The sequence below is a fragment of the Schistocerca americana genome, chromosome 7 (assembly GCF_021461395.2).
Source record: "Schistocerca americana isolate TAMUIC-IGC-003095 chromosome 7, iqSchAmer2.1, whole genome shotgun sequence".
In the NCBI taxonomy this organism is placed as follows: Eukaryota; Metazoa; Arthropoda; class Insecta; order Orthoptera; family Acrididae; genus Schistocerca; species Schistocerca americana.
In genome coordinates this window covers 90,067,198-90,081,028 of record NC_060125.1, presented here as the reverse complement: position 1 = coordinate 90,081,028, position 13,831 = coordinate 90,067,198, and the positions used below count along the sequence as shown (strand labels likewise).

Below are 13,831 nucleotides of genomic sequence, written 5' to 3'. Positions count from 1 at the left end.
AATATGTGTCACCGGGCTTCCAAATTTTGAATCACACAATTCATTATTTCTTCCCTTATGAGGCGATATTCTTTTCCAAAGGAAGCAGTGTGTGTCATCTGTTAGTGACTCTCCTAATCTCTTTAGAAATGTATTGATTAAATGCATATGACGCTGTGCTATCCGTTCGTATGTTTTGCTAAAAATTTTGTCTCTACGTAACTATCACGCCCATCGCCACCCGTGATCTGGTTTGCATGTTGCACTATTGTGCCATCTGCACTATTTTTGTCGCTCTACTGGTGCATCCAGTTCCAGGTTAAGTATTCCCGGGAACTGTAGCAGGTGTTCTCACTACTTTGTGACATCTTTTGGTAGGAATCTGCCATAGACTTCTTCTCTCACCTAATCTTTTCAGTATTTCTTCACTTCGTGTTTTACCTGTGCACTTAATTGTTGTCATTCTTCGATGCCACTACATCTGAAACTCGAATTGGGAACAATTCTACGAAATACCGACGATCCATGTTTCGCTTCCATACAATGCTGTGTACCAGATGTACAGTGTCGGAAATTTCCTCCTCCTTTTTGGAGGCAGCAGAGCCTTTAATTGAAGAACGCTTTCTTTGCCCATGCCAATGCACTTCTGCCATCTCGTGTACCACTGCTTTCATTGCTTCTAATACTTCGTCGTTGCCAGTTTTTGTGATAAGTGATCGTTATCGTTACTAGTAAAAATACAAATGAGAATGTTTCGTTAAGGCAGTAAATTAGTGAATAGCTCGCCATTAGCCTACGGTAGCAACCGTTCCCCCTCGTGCAAAAGCCACAAATGTAGCGGAGTGAAAATGGGAAGGGGAATTAACATTCGGACCTAATGCATCCTTTGCCATGCACTGCGCCTTAGCTCGGAGAGAACAAACGTACACGGTTCTGACATTGTTTTAATATATGTTCAAATAGTCTCTCTCGCACCAAAGCAAGGCGGATGCCAGCGTAATACCTCCGTGCTATGGTAAAGCGTTTTTCTGTTTTTAGTTTCTTTGTCAGCGACGAGGATTTATGGCCTCCACCACGGAACACAACAGCGCAATGTGCGGAGCTTTCCTTCCCGGAAAGGGAAAGACAAGACGAGACTAGGATTCCCTTTCGAAGAACGCAGTCGCGCCGAGCACTGCACAAAAGACGCGAGCAAACACAAAAAAACTGTAGCCTGAAGGGAAAGCGAGAGAGGGCGAAAGCCACTTGTCACTTTTGTATGGGATGGGACGGCAGAGCGCGCGTCTGTGTGCGTGGCGTCCCGGCGACCGCCGCATCTTCAGGGCGCGGACGTCGACCCGACACAAGAGTCGGGGATTCCCCAGCCGCTACGCCTGTCCAGCCGATTCGCCTCCAATATTTCTCCAGCCCGGCCCGAAGGGTTGCGGGCCGCCGGCGTTTTTAATGACGGCCCCGAGGAGCGGAGGGGGCTGCAGTAAACACGGGGCGCGCCTCCTCCCCCTCCCCGCGGGCTTTTTACCTCCGCCGGACCGCCCGCTGGCCCCAGAGTTTTTTCCCCGCGCGCGCCTCCTTTGCTGCTCCGTGTCGATGCCTGCTCACGGCCTGTTCGCATCCTGTTGTTGTAGTCCGGGACACCCTTCCACTGAAAGTGGCCATCCCGACAGTACCTGAGACAACCACAAAAACTCCAGCCACGAACACGAGGCGAACGATCGAGTGGACGAGGGATCATACCTGGACTTGGCGTTCGAGCTGACCGAGAACACGGAACTGAGTGCTCATCGGCATCTCGCATCACACTGTGACGATGGCCACTCGCTGGCTCGCTTCAGCAACCTGACACGTCGGTTAAATCTACATCAACATGGATTTAGGAAACATCGCTCGTGCCAAACTCAACTTGTTCGTTTCTCGCACAATACTGTATTCTGCGAACCGTGGATGAAGCGCAAAAAAACAGAGTCCATATTCCTGTATTTCCGGGAAGCGTTCGACACAGTGCCACACGGCAGGATGTTAACGAAGCTCGGATGAGGATTAGGTCCTCAGATATGTTAGTGGCTCGAATACTTCTTGTTGTTGATGTTATTTTTGTTGTTCTTGTGGTCTTCAGTCCTGAGACTGGTTTGATGCACCTCTCCATGCTACTCTATCCTGTGCAAGCTTCTTCATCTCCCAGTACCTACTGCAGCCTACATCCTTCTGAATCTACTTAGTGTAGTCATCTCTTGGTCTCCCTCTACGATTTTTACCCTCCACGCTGCCCTCCAGTACCAAATTGGTGATCCCTTGATGCCTCAGAACATGTCCTACCAACCGATCTCTTCTTCTAGTCAAGTTGTCTCACAAACTCCTCCCCAATTCTGCTCAATACCTCCTCATTAGTTATCTGATATACCCATCGAATCTTCGGCATTCTTCTGTAGCACCACATTTCGAAAGCCTCTATTCTCTTCTTGTCTAAACTATTTATCGTCCATGTTTCACTTCCATACATGGCCACACTCCATACAAATACTTTCAGAAATGACTTCCTGACACTTAAATCTATACTCGATGTTAACAAATTTCTCTTCTTCAGAAACGCTTTCCTTGCCATAGCCAGTCTACATTTCATATCCTCTCTACTTCGACCATCATCAGTTTTTTGCTCCCCAAATACCAAAACTCCTTTACTACTTTAAGTGTCTCATTTCCTAATCTAATTCCCTCAGCATCACCCGACTTAATTCGACTACATTCCATTATCCTCGTTTTGCTTTTGTTGATGTTCATGTTATACCCTCCATTCAAGACACTGTCCATTGCGTTCAACTGCTCTTCCAAGTCCTTTGCTTTCTCTGACAGAATTACAATGTCATCGGCGAACCTCAAAGCTTTTATTTCTTCTCCATAGATTTTAATACCTACTCCGAATTTTTCGTTTGTTTCCTTTACTGCTTGCTCAATATACAGATTGAATAACATTGGGGAGAGGCTACAACCCTGTCTCACTCCCTTCCCAACCACTGTTTCCCTTTCATGTCCCTCGACTCTTATAGCTACCATCTGCTTTCTGTATAGATTGTAAATAGCCTTTCGCTCCTTGTATTTTACCCCTGCCACCTTCAGAATTTGAAAGAGAGTATTCCTGTCAACATTGTCAAAAGCTTTCTCTAAGTCTACAGATGCTAGAAACGGAGGTTTGCCTTTCCTTAATCTTTCTTCTAAGATAAGTCGCAGGGTCAGTATTGCCTCACGTGTACCAATATTTCTATGGAATCCAAACTGATCTTCCCCGAGGTCGGCTTCTACCAGTTTTTCCATAAGTAACAAAATCCAGTATGGTGTTCTGCACAGTGAGTACTCACGGAAGACAAGGGTATCGTCAGGAGTGCGTCAGGGAATTGTAACCGGACAGGGCGAGCAGCAATCTGTGACTATTTGCTGTAATGGACGGGAAGGTGTCTTTATGTGACTGTATGAGGACACAAGACGGATACAATTTCTCTGCGACGTGCTGACTGATACTCGCTCTGAATGTGGAAAAACCTAAGTTTATGCAGAGGAGTAGGAAAAACAATCCTGTAAAGTTTGAGTACAGAATCAGTGGTGTGCTGCTTTACACAGTCACGTTACGTAGGCGTAATGTTGCAAAGCGACACGAAACGGAAAGAGCACGTAGAGCTGGCTTTAGGGAAGGCGACTGGTGGACTTGGGTTTATTGGGAGAATTATGGGACAGTGTTCTTCAGCTATAAAGCACACCAAGTACAGAACGCTCATGTGACCCATTCTTGAGTACTTTAGGAATTTTCTGGATGCCTACCAGGTCTTATTAAAGTAAGGCATCGGAGCAATTAAGACGTGTGTTATTAGGTTTGTTGCCGGTAGGTTCGGTCAACTCGGGAGTATTACGGAAACGCTGCGTGGACTCGCTGGTCTTTTTGGATCAAACCCACACTCGAATGGTGATCTTTTTTCCCGGCCATTGATTAATTTTTTTGATAACGTTGTTGTAAGAATTAAAACAATTATTGGAATAATGTCAAGAAAGAGGAAAAATTGAATCATTTGGAACGTTAGGTATAATCTACGCCAGATTTCCTAGAAGGAAGAAGACGTTCATTTCGGGAAACACTGTTGTGAAACTGTACGGAAGCGGCATTTGGGGCTGACTGCGGTACGATCCCACAGCCACCAACGTACATCTCGCCTAAGAACCGCAAAGACAGGACAGGAGATATCAAGGTTCGTACGGAGGCATACAGACGTTTTGCCCTCGCAAATTTCCGAGGAAATGGAATGACTGGCAGTGGTACAAGAAATTATCCGTTAAGTTCTTTGACACTCTCTCCATTTGATTTTAACACGCTGAAGACGCCACGTACAGTTACATTTTAAATAGTTACACTAGCGGGTTTTAATGTGTTGTATGCTGGCACAGTGACAAAACCTCCACAACGGTCGCATTTTTTACATTTTTCATGCGGATTTAGGGGCGCCGTCGCATGTTAATTTCCTCCACACACCTGAACGGAATGTATCATGCTCTCTCTATTCATTGTGGTTTTTGTTTCGCTGAGATATAGCTTGATAATGTCTATAGGGACGAAATCAGCTATTTACTAACAATGAAACAGAGTGGTTATTAAAAAACGTTAAACAAAAAATAAAAAGACAGCCTACACAGGAAAATGGTTCCCCGTAAGATATTGCTTTTCCCTTTCATAAACAGAGTGTTTCAAAATAACATTGACAAACTTCGAAGGGATGTAGAAGGTGTCTTTACAAACAAAATGAGAATAGGATTCCGTATCCGTAAACGTCATCCAATCACACTACAGAGCTTCGATGCTATAGGCGCTGGCTCCTGTAGATGTATGTAGATATACAGGTTGATTATGCTGTTATGAACTTGCAGAGGTCATGGAGAAGGATAAATGCATCAGTTTGAGGTAAGGGGCGACCCTGCTACACAAACAAACGAGTCGAAAAATTGATATCGTTCTGATGCGTCCGACAGTGGAATACATATACCGGTAGTGTTGTTGCTAAGATCGTAGGGTAGGCAAGTTTCAGAGGTGGTAGTATAGCGAAAACAAGAAAAAAATGTCTCGTAAACAAGAGCTCCAAAATGCATATGTGAGGATCTATGAGCACTTGTTCATCTTCGATAGTCTTATACACATCCTCTCTATGGAACAAGTGCCTATAGTTCTTAAAGTATGCATTTTGATCTTGTTTTGGTCCATACTATCACCTCTGAATGTTGCCTATCCTACAATGTCAGCAACAACAGTACCGGCGCATGTATTCCACTGTCAGAGGCATCAGAACGATTTTAGTTTATAGCTTTTGACACGTTCGTTTCCGGGCCAGGGTCTCTTACCTCAAGTTGACGCGTTTATCCTCGTTTATCATCCCTAAAAGTTCGTAACATCATCACGAAATCACCCTTCGTATACCTACATACAAAGTCGCCGGCCCTTAAAACTTCGACGCTCTGTTGCGTCGTTGGATGGCGTTTCCGGGCACGGGTTTCCATTCTCATTTTGTTCCTCAAGACACATTCAGCATCCCTTCCAAGCTTGTCGGTATAATTTTGAAACACCTTGTGGATCGCAAAAGGTCTATGACGGTAAGGTTAGAGAGTTTCCATCCGAGTCAGGAAAGCTTCCGTTCTTCCTCACCTACATCTACATGATTACTCTGCAATTCGCATTTAAGTGCTTGGCAGAGGGTTCATCGAACCACAATCATACTATCTCTCTACCATTCCACTCCCGAACAGCGCGCGGGAAAAACGAACACCTAAACCTTTCTGTTAGAGCTCTGATTTCTCTTATTTTATTTTGATGATCATTCCTACCTATGTAGGTTGGGCTCAACAAAATATTTTCGCATTCGGAAGAGAAAGTTGATGACTGAAATTTCGCAAATAGATCTCGCCGCGACGAAAAACGTCTTTGCTTTAATGACTTCCATCCCAACTCGCGTATCATATCTGCCACACTCTCTCCCCTATTACGTGATAATACAAAACGAGCTGCCCTTTTTTGCACCCTTTCGATGTCCTCCGTCAATCCCACCTGATAAGCATCCCACACCGCGCAGCAATATTCTAACAGAGGACGAACGAGTGTAGTGTAAGGTGTCTCTTTAGTGGATTTGTTGCATCTTCTAAGTGTCCTGCCAATGAAACGCAACCTTTGACTCGCCTTCCCCACAATATTATCTGTGTGGTCTTTCCAACTGAAGTTGTTCTTAATTTTAACACCCAGGTACTTAGTTGATTTGACAGCCTTGAGAATTGTAGTATTTATCGAGTAATCGAATTCCAACGGATTTCTTTTGGAACTCATGTGGATCACCTCACACTTTTAGTTATTTAGCGTCAACTGCCACCTGCCACACCATACAGCAATCTTTTCTAAATCGCAGCGTACCTTTCGCAACTGGGACACACGGGGGGGGGGGGGGGAGGGGGGGAGCAGGAGATTCACTGTGGTACACGAAGCACCCTCCGCCACAGTCCTTCATGCGGCATGTGGAGTATAGATGCAGAGATGTAGATATGAACACGTTGAGGACCTCGTTCAGGCATACACTTGTTCTCAGTCGGTGTTAACCAGCAACAAGATTGTGCTGCAGACTGCAGTCCGATTGCGTGATTGCACGTAGGGGAAAAACTCCCTGTGCGCGGCGCTGGACTGCTGCAGCCTGGCGCTGAGACGGAGTGCCCGGCGGCCGCGAAACCGCAGAGTCACCGCCGCCGGCGCCGCCGCCGCCGCCGCCGCACTTCATCCAATTACCGGCGGCGCCGCGCGCCTCGTATTGATAATCCATTAGCAATTGCGGCCAGCGGCCAGCCCTCTTGTCGCCGCAGGGCACTGTGCGCGTTTTCCGCGAAGGGCCCTCTACTGTTGCACTCTGCGCTGTCTCGACCCCGGCAGGTCGGCGCTCAACGCTTCTCCACTGTGAATCTCCCCCGGAATTCCAGTAAGCTACGTATTTATTCGCAGCTGTCGGTTCTTTCCTAGAACGTATTCAGCATCACGCAAAGGAAGAGAATAAAAAAAAGGGTAGCACAAAACGGCGGGGTTGGTACCTAGGTACCGCCGATTGGACATAAGTCAACTGCACCCAGTGAAATCTATGTCCATACCAAACTAAATCGTAATGTCTAAAATGAATTGGGGGAGCGCCAAACGAACGATTATTGCAGCTGGTGTGTTGAAGAGAGTGGAGACATACCATCAGACTTTCAGAAAAATACCATCCGCAAAATTCCGAAGACAGTAAGATCAGATAAGTGAGAGAGCTATCGCACAACCAGTTTAAAAGCACAGGCAACCAGACAAGAATAATACACAGAAGGATGGCAAAGGAAGTCGGGGGTTTGTGAGACGGCGATCAATTTGACTTTAGCATATAGGGGCTGAATAAACAGCATTGCCAGCACCGCCGTAATGTGAAGAATGTAAGTCACATGGCATTTCCGCTGTCTGTAGCGGAGAGCAGACGGTACCAAACGTTGTGTGTCGATAGAGTACCAACCAAAACACCAATTTAGTTCGTGCTGTATGCTGTCGTCCAGCAGAAGATGCGTAACCGATAATTAAAGGTAACACCAGAACTACGGAGTATGGGAAAAGCGTATCTATGAGCTATTAATGTGAATGTTACTGCTAGGTTAGTTAGTAGAGCGTCAAATCGCCGTCATAAATGGCCCGAGTTCGAAGAAAAAAAAAAAAAGTTCGCAATCCACTGACGGTATTTATTTTAACAGTTTACGTCTGAAATTGTTATATGGAAGAACATTTTTCTGACATGTAAAAGGACATTTCGGAGTTTATAGCAATGTTCCTGTGGCAGTCGGCTTTCGCTTCGTTAGTAGAAAGTAGCAAATCTCTAGCGTACCATTGTATAGATAAATAGGTAACACTATACCTGTTTATACAAATGTACTGTATGGGTTTGCTGCCTTCAGGCAGTCGATTTATTTCGGACGAAGAGCTGCACGCCCGTGACAACTTTGCAAATTGTATTTGCATACCTGCTCGGGACCTTTCGTACAGTCACGGTTCTGAATGCTGCTGCAAACACTTTTCCTTGAAGGCATCGATCGTCTCACAGTGGGATAAATGTACGAGGGTCATTCAATTAATTAAAGAGACTAATTGGTCTGGGGAAAGAACTGTTACTAGGGCAAGTTTGGTACTTTTATGACTTTAAGTAGGCTTCACTGGAATGATGTATCAACATTGCTTTGTCTATAACCTCAAAAATACGTTTCAAGATGGCGAGTCCGCGTCAGTTGAATAACGTTCTGTTATTCGTTTTTTTACTTGTTGAAGGCGAGAAACCAGTGAATATATACTGTAGAATGTCTGAAGCTTATGGTGAAGGTTGTATGAATCGTGCCAATTTTTACAGATAGAGCTGTTCAGAAAGGCCGCGACTCAGTTGCAGTTTCAAGTCTCTCCCTTGGAACGCGAATTGATGAAATTATTCGAGCCAACCGCCGTGCGACTGTGGATATGATAGTTGATAAGGTTCAAGTTAGTACTAGAGCAGTTCATAACAAACTCAAGTACCGCAAAACATGTGCAAGATGGGTCCCAGAGGAGTTGACGCGGTTACACAGGGAAGCAAGGTTGAGAGTGTTCACAGAGCTGAAGGAAGGTTATGAAAGAGAATTTGAGCACTTACTCAACAAAATTTTAACTTGTGATGAAACTTGGTTTCAATATTATGAGCCAGAATCAAAAAGACAAGGAATGGAGTGGAAGCACACCAACACTCACCTGTCAAGAAAAAATTCTAAACCCAAGCATCAGCAAAAAAGTTATGTTGACGGTGTTTTAGAATGCTGAAGGTCAACTTTTTGTGATTATCTCGAAGAGCAGCGTACATTGAACAGCCAATACTACTCGGATTTGCTTTTAAAGAAGGTGAAGCCGGCCATGAGAGAGAGAGTGGTCGTGGATCTCAGAGGAGAAGTGTCATTATCCAGCAGGACAAAGCACGTCCTCATATTGCTCAACTAACCCGTGAAACCATTGACAAAATGGGCTGGGAAGTATTGATTCATCCCCCTTTCAGTCCTAATTTAGCATCTAGTGATTTCCATTTGTTTGGTGCACTGAAGGAGACATTACGTGGTTCCAGGACAACGAGGATGTGAAAAAGTTTGTGGGAAATTGGTTCAAACATAAAGTTAAAGAGTTCTTTGCTGCCAGTATAAAAAAAAAGCTTGTGGCCCGTTGGAACAAGTGCGTAAACGTCAAGGGGCTTATGTTGAAAAGTAGAAAAAGTATTGTTTTGTAAAAATGAAAGGTTTTTTCTCCAGACCAATTTGTCTCTCTAATTATTGAATGACACTCGTATTAACAGTCACGGCGATTACTTTTGAAATAATAAACAGTTTACTTACTTTTTTTCGTCTGCCTTGTTTTCATTTGAGTGCACCTTATAAAATTGGGCCCGGTTGTTGTGTCTTCTACTATTTACTCCCATTCGCATGAGCATTGTCTTGGTATTCAGATTTGAGGAGATCTGCAGCGGACAAGTTGGAGAAATACTTTATACAGAAAGTTCTGTTTCACGTTATTGAAAAATTGCGAGGCGAGAAGAAGAAGAAAACCTCTTAACCGCAGACTGGTGGTAAAGATCAGAGTCTTTTTGGTTTGTTTACATCTCAATACGACGAGAACATTATCTGCAGTTTGTCGTAGGTCACGAAACAGTCGCAGCGGACTTCCGGTACATAAAGCTTATAACAGGGTAAGATTCGCTATGAGACCGTGATCTCGTAACGATGCCGGGATATCGGGGCGGCGAGTTTATCTGTGGGAACGGCGCGTCGCGTGCGGCTCTAGCTGGCCGCACAGCACACACACACACACACACACACACACACACACCAGTTCTGAGAAAACCTGGAGAGAGTTGCCGAGGTGCGGGCCCCCAGCTCTCGCAGGATTCGCCGACGCGACCGACAATTAAGATATGCAGATGGGCGCCTCCGGGCCACTCACTAACGGTAGTTCCGGCGCCTGCTAATGATATGCGGGCCTCGCCAGAGCGGCGGCTGGTGACCGCGGGGCAGCTAACGGTCAGCGCGGCCCGGCGCCCACAAAGGAGGTTCCCAGAGACGGACGCGTCCCGATCCGGGAACGGGCCGTCCCGTCCCCTGACCACCGTCCACCAGACACTTGCCGGCCGCCGGAAGCCGGAAGAGCGGCGCGCTCGCCCGACCTGTCCGGCTGACCGGTTGGGCCCGCGTTTTGACCCCTATCTGCTCCTCGTCGATACCAGTTCCGCCGCTCGTTAAAGGAGCAAATACCGACCAGTTCCACCACTTTCGGTCCAGGCAAGTCGCCTGCCTGTCACGTTTCCCTCTTCCCCAACGTCTTTTGCCGAAGGTCGCACGCCGAGCGCGGATGATCCATCGTCCTTGCGCTTCCCGACCCGCCCAAACGAGATTGTGGGCTCCTTTGCTCGCCACCTGGCGTCTGGACTTCGCTGTCCGATCTTGGCCGTTGCCGCACGTTGGCTACCATTCAAAGAACGCTCGTTTTTTTCTACATTATTTTCCCCGAATAATGAATCAATGCAAGTCCTCTGGACCGACCTAGTCCCCGTGCTAACTGGTTACCGTTAAACCGTGGATATTTAACTGGTTTTCATCGATACAGAGCCGCGACCCGGGAGTTTCACGGTGCTCTGTGTGATAAACATGTACCTGTTACACCGGACAACCACCGAGTGGTCTGTTGGCCGACAACCTCACTTCCTCTTAGCGTCTTCCGTTGGACGGCGGTTATCATCTCACGTCTTTCTGCCAGTCCACCCGTCACCCCTCAACTTCTATTCCATCTCCGACACCTGGCCCTTTTCTCGACACTCTGGCCCGTTGCTGCTCCGCGCGACCTCAAACGGAATTTCTCTCGGGACAGAATCCGTTATTGACCCGCGAATACACGAATGAAAACAGTGGCCTAACATGAACGCCCATGTGCGTCAGAGTCGCTGCTTTTCCGTTCTTCGAAACGGTCCGCTACTCCTTCGTTCTAACCGCCATCCATACAATCCACGAAGCGATCTGGGAGACGGATTACACTGGAGATCATTTTTAAACATACAAGTTTCAATGGTGGAGATTATGCAGTCTTCTGTTTTACAATTGAGCCCAAAGGTCGTATAGTGGAAGTCGATACTGTGGCAGTTTGAATTATACTCCTTATTTCCTTCCAGGGATCAGATATTAAATCGTAACTTTTATTATGAACAGCGTAAATCCTTTGAAATAACACTTGTCATAATGGGTAATTTTGGTTAGTAACCTGCTATTGTCTCAAACAGAGCAGTCATGAGTAACTGACAAACCTCAGAAAAATGTTTTGTATTTAAGGGAAATTACGTAAACACCTTCACCCGTTTCGAGAGGACGTAGAACCAGCGACGCGAACAGGCCCGTGCTTTCACGACATCGGCAAAGTCAAGGCACTTTATGTACATACTATTTCAGAAGAAAACGGATAGTAGGGTAAGTGGGCTTAACTAGAACCAAACAGAGCTAAAACTGAAACTATTTTACTGAAATTGTGCTACATGTTTGACGTCGTAAGTCACTATCGGCCTGCAAGTGATCATGAAGGTGCAAGAGGCCGAGTATAAATTGATACAAATTTGAAAACAGACTGATTGCGTAGAAAGTCAGAAGTGAACCATAGTTAATAATATCGAGTTATACTGTATTAAATTGGTAACTACTTCAGCACTTTAGCCAATGAAGATTATCCACACATAGATGAGAGAAATAATTATTTAATACAGGTAGTTATGGATACAGGAAACGATGTTGCAGGTGCGAAGGGACGAAAATAAACGAGAATTTCGAATGTATGAGAATGCTAATAAACAGAGGGCAAGCATTCGAAGTTAACGGCAGTAGAACACGATAAATGCGCTGAATTAAAATTCATACATTTGAACGAGAGGATGTGAAAAGATACAACGTAGAAATAATCCATAGGCAGGATATAGCAAAGAAAATGGCACAAAGTAACAGTGTGGTGAGAGAACCAGTTGATTAGTTTCTTTGTATTTAGGGCAGCTGAAGATAGCGACTGAATGGACGGCAAAAAGAAGAGTAATAGTATCTGCAAAAAGAAATTTGCTATCTGTATCACTGCCAGATACTACCACGTAATGAATGGTAGATGGCATTATAAAACATGCAGCAATGACATAGGTGCGTATACGTAAAGATGGTAAAGCATGGAAATTTGTAGAGACCTTTATACAGGCGTGGCTGTCAAATAGCTGATACAATTACGATACACACTATTATCTTCAGATGTAGCTGGCGAGAAAAATCGGATATTCTTTTGCGAACGCTGCAAGTCTATAAGATTGTCTGGAAGTCTGAAAATGATTAACGGCTTACCAATGAAGCATATCTTGCTCCTGTTAACATTTACGAACAATTGAGAACTGTCAGATTTTGACGGGCGGATCGTTTTGTCTAAGATTCGTTGGTTCACCTTGTTATTACCATACGGGCTCCATGTTCGAAGATTTTCGAGCGCTGGAGGGTGGTGTCGTAGCATTGTCAGTCACATAAGAAAAGAAAAATACTTACATCGACACACTTGCTGTAAATTATCATCACCCATTCAGATTCTTTTTTTCATATCGTTTTCCGAACCGATAGTTAAATCATGCGGTAGTTAACATTTTATACTGGTAACATCATAGCATTGTTCACAAACAAAAAAGAAAGCACATACAATAAAATACATAAGAGAAAGGTACTTTTCACTGAGAGCTATTCTACACAACATCTATGGAAAATGGAAGTGTAGTACAGAAGTAAAGGAAAATTAATAACAGCATGCACTACCCATATAATGAATGTGTTAGCAGAAATTCTCAACCAAAGAGCAAAAGAAACATGTTGCAAGAGGTCCGAGAACACATCATATATCTCTAACGAAAATTAAGTGATTCCGGAACATGCATAACATTTTCAGTGCGCAGATAAAATTCTGCAAGTCCAGCTACACGCTGAGGGTAAATCTTTCACGTGGTTAATCACTCACCCGCCAACGCTGGGATCATTGTCTTTTGCTGCTCGGCGCTATATCCGGCAGCAAAGATTCTTGATCCCAAAGATCTTAGCTAGGAAAGTGAGGTGTCGGAAATCTTGCGCTGTTTTTCTTGAGCGGTTAGGTTGAGAAAATCCGCTGGCGTGTGTCCAGGTGCTATTGTTACAGGATAGCTAGCAGGAGTTTGCTATAAGAAGTGTCTCAAGTAGGCTGCAAGAAAGACAGACAGGTGAGAGGCCAAGGAGTCAGCTGATGCCTCTTCTCACACATTACTCGTTACTTTAACTACAGGTCTTTTCATGTTAAATTTCTTCCTCAATAGCCTGTCACTGTCGAAAGTAAATCAGGTGAAAAAAAGTTTCTGCAGATCGCCACGGCAAAGATTATCCGCCATGTATACTTTGAACATCGTGACCGTATGTTAAATCATATATAGCTACAAATAATTATACCTTGTCACTTAATGAAATATTCATTAACTTCCGTTTCCTGCATTTTGGGCTCGCCTTAAGATGAGGCACATAAATGAGATACGTTATCGTCATTAAAGCATCGTATTGGGCACTGGAGGTTGTTTGGCTGGGTAAAATACAGTGCCTTCAATGGTAGTTATTTAGAAAATTATGTCGATCACGGGAGTTAACATCAGTGTCAACTATGTACCCGCTGCAAACAAAGTTCAATCTTTGATATCGTTCACAGAAGTAGTTGCTAATAAAGGTGATAATTGAAGAGTATGGCGAAACAATCTCCACT

The 13,831-nt window shown here is 44.8% G+C and overlaps 1 protein-coding gene across 1 annotated transcript in view; it reads right to left on the bottom strand.

The window, feature by feature from the left end:
- The window catches only part of LOC124621836 (steroid receptor seven-up, isoforms B/C), a 531,170-nt gene that overhangs the window by 417,470 nt on the left and 99,869 nt on the right, over window positions 1–13,831 (bottom strand). The window lies entirely within an intron of this gene.